Source organism: Onychomys torridus, chromosome 4, assembly GCF_903995425.1.
Source record: "Onychomys torridus chromosome 4, mOncTor1.1, whole genome shotgun sequence".
In the NCBI taxonomy this organism is placed as follows: Eukaryota; Metazoa; Chordata; class Mammalia; order Rodentia; family Cricetidae; genus Onychomys; species Onychomys torridus.
This window is the reverse complement of record NC_050446.1, coordinates 62,898,172-62,909,964: the sequence shown is the minus strand read 5'-3', so window position 1 is coordinate 62,909,964 and position 11,793 is coordinate 62,898,172.

Genomic DNA, 11,793 nt, shown 5'->3' with positions numbered 1-11,793 from the left:
GGTAATACTTTAGGAAGGTATGGACCACTGATGGATGTTGAATTACATCTTCTATTTTATGCTATACCTAGGTGGTTAGAGAATGTGGTGTATACTCTGTATTTTGATCATGCTATTCAGTTGCCTGCTGAACATGTGACAATACAGTTTCCCAGTGACAACCTCCTTCCATCTGTTGTCCCATGGGTCTTCAGTGTAGAAGCTGAAAAGTCTCTCCTGTATATAAAGACAAGGAGAATGAGGGTAGTCCAGATTTGTCCCATAATATCAATATGGAAAACCTCTATAAGTTTTCAGCAACTTTTTATAGTAATCTTCCCTTGGGTCATAAAGAAAACAGGAATGGGAGCAAGTCTTGGTGAAGGAGAGATGGATAAGGGAGTTATAAGGAACTGGATCAGCCTTTAACAGCCTCATATAGAGTAATTTCCTGAGCATGTTATAATGGACTGTTGGTTAGAGATTGGGGTTCTTTGGATATTTAACATCCATATGGAAGAGCTGCAATGTACAGGTGTAGATAGAAAGAATTAGAGAAGGAGAGAGCAAAATTACATCTAAGAGATTTTCAGAACACTTGTTTGTGCAGTGGCAGAAGGTGTCACCATATGAGAGAATTTGAAAATTGAACATGAAAATTTTGGTCATTGGGCTGTACTGAAGTCACATTGTAGTAACAGAGTAAGGCTTTAATAAATCTGACACTGTAGAATTAGAGATAAAAGCTCAAACAATGGGCCTTTATAAGATACAAGTTAGAGCTGGGAGACATGAAAGAAGCACAGGAGGACAGAGAGAAGCAGTTAAACTTTCAGGAGCAAGCTGAGGGGTAGGATGGCAAGGTCACAGAGGCTCAGAGGGCTTAAGGAAGCATCAGGACTTAGCAGCCAGCTCCTAGTGGAAGAGTCAAGGAAGCAGGAAGGTTCCAATAGAAGGAGAGGAGTAAGTATCTTAGAAACTAGAGAGTTGCCAATATGATGGAACCTCAGAAGGCATAGCAGGGAGATGCCACATGGTGGATGCTCCAGAGGACATCACAGGCTCCAGAAGCCACAGAGGACACTTACCAAACAGGCAAGGAGATGTGAATGGTTAGAGTAGGTGGAGGGAAGAAGCAGCTGAAGTTGTGGACTCTAGAATTTGGAAACAAATATGGTGGGTGGTAGAAGCGTGAAAAAAATAAATGACCCATACATAACATATGAAAGACAAATCAGCAGCTTGAGTTCAACCAAAAGCTTACAGCTTAGTTCAGAGTGGCCAAGTCACTTTGCTAGCCGAAAAGCACATGTAAAGGAGCTATTAGTTTGTCCTGGTGATTAGTAGTTTGACTGGGAGGGTCCACTGAAACTTATGAAAAGGCTTGACAATGGGTGCAAGAAGGGGCTTATGTGAGGGGCCAAGGGTCATTTTGTAATGGGGAAACCAAAAGGAAGTGTCTTAGTTAGGGTTGCTATTGTTATGAAGAGACACCATGAAGACAGCAAGTCTTATAAAGAAAAACATTTAATTTTAGTGGCTAAGCATTTAAGAGGTTTATGCCATTATCATTATTGTACAAAAGTCATGGTGCAGGAGAAGGAGCTGAGATCTCTACATCTTGATCCACATACAGCAGAAGTCTGTGTCTACACTGAGTATAGCTTGAGCAAAGGAGACTTCAAAATCCACTCCACATGTCCTCCAACAAGGCACAACCTACTCTATCAAAGCCACAGCTCCTAAAAGTGTTACTTCCTTTGGGGGCCATTTCCTTTCAAACTACCACAGGGAGTAAGAAGAGATCTAAGAACATAGGAACCTAGCCACCCCTAGGAAGGAGATTTAGTCCTTGGTAATGGGGACTGTAAGTGACTCAATTGAATGTTTCTATCTATGGTAATGTACTTTGAATTGTAGTAATAGCTAGTCATTTATAAGTAACTTGATGGGTGGATAGCTGGACCATTGAGGGGGAGATTATATTCTTGGACAGACAGAGGAAGTTTTGTATAGCAGAGGTTTCAACCTGGCTAATTTGTAGAGATGGACTAAAGAGAAAAGGATTATTTACATATTGTATGTGTTTAGAGTCTAAAAGAGAAAAAGAAAGTAAGTCAGAGGCCAAATCCTGGCCAAATAGATATGAACTGTTTCAGACCCCTAAATTTAGTTGTGTTTGGTAGAAAGGCAAGTGTCCAGGTCAGTGTAAATAAAGGCAAAAATATTTTGAGCCTGAGGATCAAGAGGAAAGAAAAGAAGGCATCATTGAAGTTTAGGGCAGAGAAATGAGAAAGCCCTGAGGGAAAGGTATAGTATAGTATAGTGTAGTGTAGTATAGTATAATATAGTATAGGAGGACTACAAGGAGAAGGGAAGCCACTGCAGAGTTAATAGACAAGGGATACTGAACTAAGCAGAAAGTTTCTTTGTTTTTTTTTTGTTGTTGTTGTTGTTTGTTTATTTTTTATTTTTTATTTTTTGTTATTTATTCTATTTGTGTTTTAATTTTACACATGAGCCATGGGTTCCCCTGTCCTCCCCCCGGCCAGGCCCAAGGTGGAGCTCCAGGAGTCCAATTGTCGAGAAAGAGGACGGACTGTAAGAGCATGAATTGTTGAGACCAAGATTGGAAAAGCACAGGGACAAATAGCCAAATGAATGGACGCACATGAATTAGTTTTTATTTTTTTAACTGTGAGTATGAGAGTGCTAAAGAGTTGCAAAAGACCTTTTCTTAAGAAGCCAGAAATAAAAGGCCTGAGTCCTCTGAGACATTGGAGAGTCAGTATTCATCCTGGGTGATGTAATTGGTAGGGATTTGAAATTGACAAAAGAGGAATGATGTTTGGTTTAGAGGGATTTTATGTGTTCCATATTCAGAGCTCTCCTTTGGGGGCCAGGCCAGTAAAGAGATAAGTGTATCAGATACTGTGGTTTGGAGGAGTCATAAGGACCCCAAAAGCCTAGGGTCAAGTGGATTGGGAGAGTGAAGAAAACAGAAACTCCCACTTTGACTAAGAAGTCTCTTACCAGCAAGGGGATAGATTAATACCATTAGGAAAGAATAGATTAAAAGGATAGCCCTAAAAATACAATTAACAGACAATAGGAGCAAGCTGAGAGACACAGCAGCCAAATTGTTTGTTTGTTAGTGCCTACTCTTCTGCTCTCTCCCTCATCTGCCCTATCAGATTCTGGCTCCCACTTCTGCAACAATCTTATAGATTCATCAAGAGTAACTTAAAAGGGCAAAACATTCACAAAGTCTTGGGGGATGAGTATAGACCACAAAAATAAAATAAAGTAAAACAGGGATTGAAGAGGAGATCAGAGAAATCTTAGTTGTACAGCGTGATCTCTCCATTCCCCTGATCACTCTCAGTAGTTGCAAAAGTCCAATAATGTTGGAATCTAAGGTACCAGTATGGGAGAAACTGGAGTAGTTATCTAAGGAATACTGAAGCTAGATTTTATTACAAAAATGAATATAGTTGGGGTCCTTCGGGTCAGGTACCAGATGGAGAGGCTACATGTTTTCTAAGAGGCACCCCAGGAGGGAATGGGAAGGTATGTATGTCACTGTACCCATGGATGACAGATGAGGTGGGGAAAGAACACAACAGCCTGCAGTTAAGGGCATCCCCAGGACTCAGTAATGACTTGAACAAGACCTAGCTTTTTAGTGGGTTGTCACCACACTCTACAGGGACCAGGGCTAATAGCCTGAGGAGACTCAGAGCCTTTTACCAGGGCTTTTAAATGAAGTCCAAAAGCCTGTCAAAAACAATTTAAAACCTGAACTCAAGAATGAGATCTCATTCATGGTAGAGGAACAGGAATGGGTCACATAGCATCATAAAATCAGGAGGGCACAGAGAAGCTAAAATTCCTGCTAAAAATGGTCTTTCAGATACTCTAGGCCTGTAGCCAATTTGAATGCACCAACAATGGTGAGAAACATTAGGTGACTGTCCTGGCTGCCAGCTGTCTCTGTCTACTCTTGCAAGATTGCCAAAAGTTGCTTGCATCCATCTTCCATTTCTCAGGTACCATTACATTTCTTCTCAGGTCTTTGATGGGATTAAAGACTAGCAGTTATAGTTACAACTTAGTAATTATATATCTTAGATAGAACATATTAAGTATTAGATTCAGTTTCTTTAGGATAGGACACCTTTTTGAATGATCTTTGTAACATGCCATTTACCTACACTCTAGACTTCACTGGATTTTAGTATGTGTTTCTTGCTTAATATTGTTCTCATTGGTTGTAGTTCCATCTTATCTAGGTCATTATCCCTCATTGCTCCTGGACAGTATTTGGTAACCATTCCTTTGTATATAGTCTTGTGTTATTTAGACAAAAGGGGGAGATGTAGTGAGTAGCCATTCCAGCTTTGATCTGGAAGTTCCAAACCCCATTGAGGCTTCAGTAACAGTCAAGCCTACAAGGTGGGGCCAAGAGAGGACCCTGAAGACCCAAGATCTGGATGGACCAACTCTCTTGGATCCTGGACTCTGGATGCTGGAGGTAGACCAAGCAGAGTTCTCCAGAGAACACCACCAGACTGTGCTACACCTTTCCCAGACCCTGTTACCTATCTCTTCACTTGTAAGTTACTACACAAAATAAACCTCCCTTTTAACCTTGTGGAGTTGCCTTAATAATTTCACCAATAATATACAGATATCCAATATATTTATATAGCTCTTCAAGTTATAGAAACTATGTCTTATATTAAAACTACTAATGACCAAATAAGCACGTTATTTCAACAAATTCAGGATGTCATTCATCTAAGAAAATTGTGATATTTTGCAGGACATATTAGAGAACATTCAAATCTTCCTGGTATTTTAGCTGAAGGTAATGCTTTAGCTGATAAATTTACTCAGTTGATCATTTTATCTCAAGTTGAGTTTTCTCAGTTATCACATGCTTTGCATCATCAAAATAGTAAAAGCTTAAGAAAACAATTTGGTTTAACAAAAGAAACTGCTCATCAAATTGTTAAGAAATGTGCTATGTATCCTCAATATTTGACTGTACTTCACTTTGGAGTAATTTCTCATGGTCTTCTTCCTAATCATTTATGTCAAATGGATGTCACTCATATTATAGAATTTGGAAAATTGAAATATGTGCATGTGACAATTGATATTTATTCAGGATTTTTAAAGGCCACTGCTCAAACTGGTGAGGCTACCAAGTATGTAATTTCTCATTGCCTGAAATGTGTCTCCTATATGGGGATACCAAAAGTTATTAAAACTGGTAGTGGATCTGGATATGTTAGTAAAACTTTTTATCAATTTTGTCCTCAATGGTGAATTATACCCTCAATCTTCACATAATGTACTGAATCAGGCCTTATTTGTTTTAAATATTTTAAATGTGGATGCTGCTGGAAAATCTGCAGCTGATCAATTTTGGCATGAAGGCACCACCACAAAATTTGCTAAAGTTAAATGGAAAGATCCTTGTACTGGTTTATGGAAGGGCTCTGACCCTGTTTAGTATGAGAACAAGGGCATGTTTGTGGTTTTCCACAGGATGAAAATGAAGCTTGTAGGTGATTGAAAGATTGGTGTATTTTATGGAGCAGAGAGATGCTGATCCTTATGTTGCTAATGAACATCTAGAGATGACACAGTGAGACATTTTGTGTCTATGTCCCTGATCCACCAATTTTACATCCTGCAACTTGGGAAGGAAAATAAATTGTGGTTGCAGTTAATGATACCAGGCTTTTACATAGACCTGCCACCCAAGAGTTCCAGATTGCTCTCAATTTTTCTTGTACTGGATATGGTATAGGCATTCCTGTGTGTTTTGCAAAAAATATATTACTTTGGAGGCATGTCTTAGAGTGTTTCCAAAATGGGTATTGGGACATGATAAACAATGTACACATTATACAAAGTTATTGCTTCCTTAAGGAAAGTGGATAAGCAGTATTTCACCCCCTTAATGATTTCCTCCATGCACAAAAGAACTGCAAGAGTCTAACAGAACTTTGTTATTGAGATGATATATTGGCATTGTTCCTTTAAAATATAACATCACAGGTACACAACAATATTTTCTTGATTGGGCCAGAAATCAGGAAGATTATAGAGACTTCTATCCTGTGTCTACAGCAGAATCTTGAAGCCAAAGACTGTCAGATGAAATTTGGTATTCCAGTACTGGATCTCTACAAACTTATGTTTGGAGACTTGCTGCCATTATGGAAATAGCAGCAGGACATTCTAATTGCTTGAAACCTGTTTGTCCTTTGAAAGGAACTATTTTAACGTGTGTCAAAATGCCCTATGTTCTTTCAGTTGGTGAAGCAAATATTTTTATGAATGTTTCTATGTTTAATGTATCATGTCTTAATTGCATTTTGACTAATTATATTTCTCAAATGTAATATATGAGTGATCCATGGTTTGATGATAAAGGGTTACAAGTGATTGAAAAAAATCAAGAAAGCTTTAAGTAGACAAAGTCATGTTGCTGGATTTGTTATAGCAGGGATTACAGCTGTTGTTATTATGCCTGCTACCACTACTGTTGCTTCAGTGGCTTTGTCTTAATCCATCCAGACAACAGGGTTTGTTAATCAGTTGTCTATGAATATTTCTATGACATTAGAGACTCAAGAAGGTATAGATGTGAAAATGGAATTTAAATTGAATGCTTTATATGATGTGGTACAATTTCTGGGAGATGAACTCCAATGCCTAAAACTTGAGTACATTTGAAATGCCATGCTAATGATGAATGGATTTGTGTTACATCTTCTGTGTGTTATGAAAGTGCTACTGAATGGGAAAGAGTTAAGTCACATCTTAAAGGAATTTGGGATGATTCTAATTAATCCTTAGATTTGACTAAATTATATCAAGGGATTATGGAAATAAAAAAGGCTAAATTGGATTTTGATGCAGCTAATATAGCTGATGATATTTTAGAACAATTCAAAGAGGCTACTCCATCAAGGTCATCATTTATTTCACTCTTAAGTAGTGTTGTATTTATTGGAGCATGTGTCTTAGCAGGCACAATCTGTTTGCCTATAATTTTCAAGCTGATTGTGAACTAGTTATGGAGATTGGGCTTGGATCTCCACAGCATAAAACTCCACACATTCCTCTGACTTAATGTCAGAGGCTGGTATCCAAAGATGGGTAAGTTTTCTTTGCCTCCTTTCACCCTAAGACAGAACATGAATGATGGAATTCATGCTCCCATGATGAGTAAGATTGAAGTGTGTCAAGGAACGACCTGAGACAGGCTAATACCTAAGAGAGACTCAGTGGAATCTTAAATAAATAAAAAGGGGGAATTGTGGGAACCCATAACTGACTCAGTTTCCCATTTTGAATCTGAAGTCTAATCAAATAATTACTGCAGCAGCTTTGGCCTGAGGATTTTTTTTTTGGGCACTCTGACCATTAAGAGTTAATACTACACTGCTTGGGAAATGGCAAAATGTTCAGGGTGGCTTGAAGATTTTATTTTGGTCTAGTGCCCTTGAAGCAACCAGACCTACCAGCCTGAGAACAGACTGCCATTTGGCCCTAGATTCTTAAAAATTGGGTTATAGGGTAAATGAGTAAAATTGATAACTGTTTAATAATGATGTCAAAAATTAAGGGAAAAGGATTGGAAATGATAAATCTGTTCTGTCAAATTTTATTAATGGTGACTAAATATGAGCAAAAGGAAGTGAAACACATGTCCAAAACCAAAAATCATATGATCTATGTTTTGGAACTTCATGAATGTATCCCTGCTTACTAAATTCTGTATAAATAAAGAAGCACTCTGGCTGTTAGTCAGGCTGAAAGATTCTCCCTACTACCATGGCTTGGCTCACTTCCTTCCCTCATGAACTCCTTACATCCTCTGCAGGGATATGCTCACCACCAGGGATGGCTCCCTGCATACTGGCACCCAGAACACAGACCTACAGAGATAATCTACTTGCATTAAGGACTGGAGTTCACCCAAAGGGTTTCTTGAGACCCCTGGATAATAAATAGACCAGGAGCTAGAATGGGGTGAAAAGTTAAGAACTAAAAATAAGTCATGGGCCTTAAAGACTTAAAGAAAAAAGACTCTTTATAGGTATAAAACAGAACATTAAAAAGCTATGAGCCATAATGAGCCTAAATAAAAAAGATTCATTATAGATAGAGTACAACATACTCAAAGAAAATAAAGGACTGAGATCCTTTTTCACTAGCCCCAGAGAGTTAAGTTTTGACTCCCTCAGATAGAAAAGTCTAATACATGCCAACAATGTGGATTCCTTTCAAGCTCTGTGCTTCAGGAGGCTAGCCCTCCAGGAAGCAATACCTGGTACATCAGGAACAGAGATATTGAAAGGGCATCAAGGTGACTGTCCAGGGTAAAGTAGCAGCTCTTCTTGGAGATTGTCCAAAATGGAAACATCTCCTAAGGATTGTCCAAAAAGAAGAGGCAACCACCTAATTCTCACCACAGCTAGGACCTCACTAAGGATGCTGCAGACCCCCAATATAAGAAAAGGCTGGGTAGGAAGAGTGAGAAGTAGAAGTATAAAAATGGGACAGACTAATTCCTCTGAGAAAGAAATTTATATTGGTATCCTTAAAAGTTCAAAAAAGAAAAGAAAGTTATTAATGTTCAAGTGCATAGTTTGTCAGAATTTTTACAATTTATGCAAAAGTCTAGTCCTTGGTTTCCAGACCATGGAAATTTGGATTTATAGGTTTGGAAAAAAAGTAGTAAAATAGTTCATAAAAATTTAAATAAATAATCTATGGACCTAAGAATGAGATTTGAGAGGTAAAAGCTTAAATTTAAATCAAGGGAAATAAATGATACAAGGTATGCAGGTTTAAGTTAAGTCTAAGGTTGTGAAGTAAGTTGTGAAGGTTTGAGTTTGTGTAGGTATGTGATTTTTATGTCTGAGAAAATAGTTTAAAATATGAATATTTAAGTATGTTGTGAGGGTTCAGGTAAGTGATACATGGGTCTGAGTAAGTACTCTGCTGAAGAAAATTTTTGTGAGGTCTAAGAAGTATAGGCTGAAGGTATGGGCATATATGAAGACTTGGATATAAAGAACATTTTGTGCAAGTTATAAAGGTCTGAGGATGAAAAGGCTTAAGCAATGATAAAAAGAAATTGATTTGAAGTGTGTAAAAACAATGAAAATGTTTCAGATTTCTTTCTCTTGCTACTCTCTTGTTATATTGAGATTTCAACGATTCAGAGTTTTAACATTAATCAATACAATTCTGATAAGCTATTAATCGAGTTCTGATAAACATTGAATAGTATTATAATCAAATGTTCAAGATTTTAAGTTCCCTTTAGCTGTTTCTAAGTATAAAGTTAAAAAAGTTTCTCATTATGTTAAAATCATCTGTCTAATCTAAATACATAAAGACTTCCGGAAAAAAATGTATTAATTCTTTTAACCAAAATCATTTTTAGGTTTCCATACTGCTATTCTACCATCCAGAGGAGTATGTTATTTTACAATAGACACTGGATCCTCTAATTGTTCTGGGGAGGAGTTTCCTCCACAGTGACTGGGAATGACTGGACCACATTCAACATGGGGGACTGTGAGAGGCACCCCCCCAAAAGGTGTTTCTGGATGGTAAAGTATTGCCTTGTTTGTTTCTTGTTGATCTGCATTCATTGGGCCAATGTTGTCCTTTGCCACCTCTTCTGGGTAATCCAGAAGGCTAGGGCCTTTTATTTGGGTCATCACTAGATAAAACATTGTTTCTAGTAATGCCCTGTTTATAATTTCTTCTTAGGTAGCCTGGTTTACTACAATTAAAACATTGACATTTTGATGTCTCTTTAGGCCTTTGGAAATCCCTTATCCTATCCAAGCCTCATCATCATAGTTAAGAGACTAAATATTTACTGTGTGTTGGATCTATTTGTCTATCTGATCTTTGAAGGCCCAATTATCTTTTTGCATTCAAAATGGGTATTTTCAAAAGCCAAAAATTCAATTAATATTCATCTAACTTCTGGATCTGATCTCATTCTATTTACAGCTTTAGTCAATCTCTGCAAAAAGTCAGTGAAGGGTTCTTTTGAGTCTTGTATAACTTTAGTATATGACTGAGTTCTTTTTCCTGATTCTTGAATTTTGTCCCAAGCATTTAAGGCTGCTATATGGCATAGGAACAAGGTGTGTTCATCAAATGTAGCATGACTATTTACAGCAGCATAATGGCCCCTGACAAGTTTTTGATCTTGGAAAATCTCAAAACCTTTAATTTTATTTTGTTGTTCAAGTGCCCTAGCTTCTCTCAACCAGCTTTTCGATTCTGAGTATCATATTCTCATACTGTTGAGACTAGTTGATTCTAATTGTTTGGAGTGATTCTGTTTCAAGAGGACCACATACTCAACATTTGCCTCACATATACTGAATGCATACTATAGGTAACTATTGCTTCCTTAATATTTTTTAAATCTTCAGTACATTTTTCAGTATGCTTATCCTTCGGGAAAATTGTTATTTGCTAGCCTTTCATAAACAGTAACAGGATAAATCATGGCAGGTGTGATAACAATCCTAGGCAGGTCATCTCTAATTTTGTAATGTAATGGTGAGGTTTACTCCCCTCTAACTTCTTCTGTCTGTATCTGAATATTCTTTTTATCAGTCTTAATAAGTTCTTCTAAGGCTTGGAATCTATTAGTAGTTGTCTTTTTTTGGGGTCTGAACCTCCTGAACAGTGAGGACATCTAGAGCCTTCATTAAATCAGTTAGTTTCTTGTTCTCATCATTTGTATAAACTTCTAAAGCCTTTACAACATCTGCCAAGGCTGCTTTGTCTTCCTTAGTGACAAACTGTCTGACTTGCAAATTACCTTCCAAAGCTAGTGTTCTTTCTGCAAATTTCTCATGACCATTTTGCAAAGTCATTATGATTTTAGTCAGTTTCTCATTTTTGGTGTTTTGATCAAACCAATTTTAAAAGATAAGTTATAAATTGCCAGACTAATAACAATTATAGCTAAAACTGTGTCCATCCTAGTAAGGTTCCTTATTTTTCCAAACATCCCATCCACAGCAGAAATGAGCAGGTTTGTAATTGCCTGCATCATATTTCATGCTATTGGTATGGAAACAGTTTACACATTGTAAACTTTATGTTTATTTATTTATCAATATAAAGTTATCAAATAATTTACCTCAGTTAAAATCCTCAGAAGATTGTCTTAAGTGTAATAATCTTAGCTAACCTGCAGATAGACTTGATATTTGGACAGCTGGTTCATGCAAAGATTTTAGAATGTGGGCCACCAGGCAGTGGGATCGGGACCTGTCCCTGTTGCATAAGTCGGCTTTTTGAAACCTAGTGCCTATGCTGAGATACTTTGAGCAGCCTTGGTGCAAGGAGGAGGGGCTTGGACCTGCCTCAGCTGAATGTACAAGGCTCTGCTGACTCCCCATGGGAGACCTTGTCTTGGAGGAGGTGGAAAGTATATATATATATAATGAGGTTTCATCAGTAGGTGTGGCAATTGTGGCACCAAAGTAGGTTGGCTCAAGCTAACTCAGGTCTGACTCAGGCTCCCAGAGTTGACTGTCCTACAAGTTAAAGACCCAGCCAGGCCAGCCCCCAACCTGGTACATGGGAATACTAGCTGGCGCTCACAAGGCTGGACCACAGTTAAAACAGGGTTGGGGACACTTGGGAGCACTACCACATGCAGCTTGAAAGCCTGAGGGATGCACCTGGCCCACCTGGCAGTATGTGCCTGGGCTGAAGCAGGAGGCATGACTAGGCATGCAC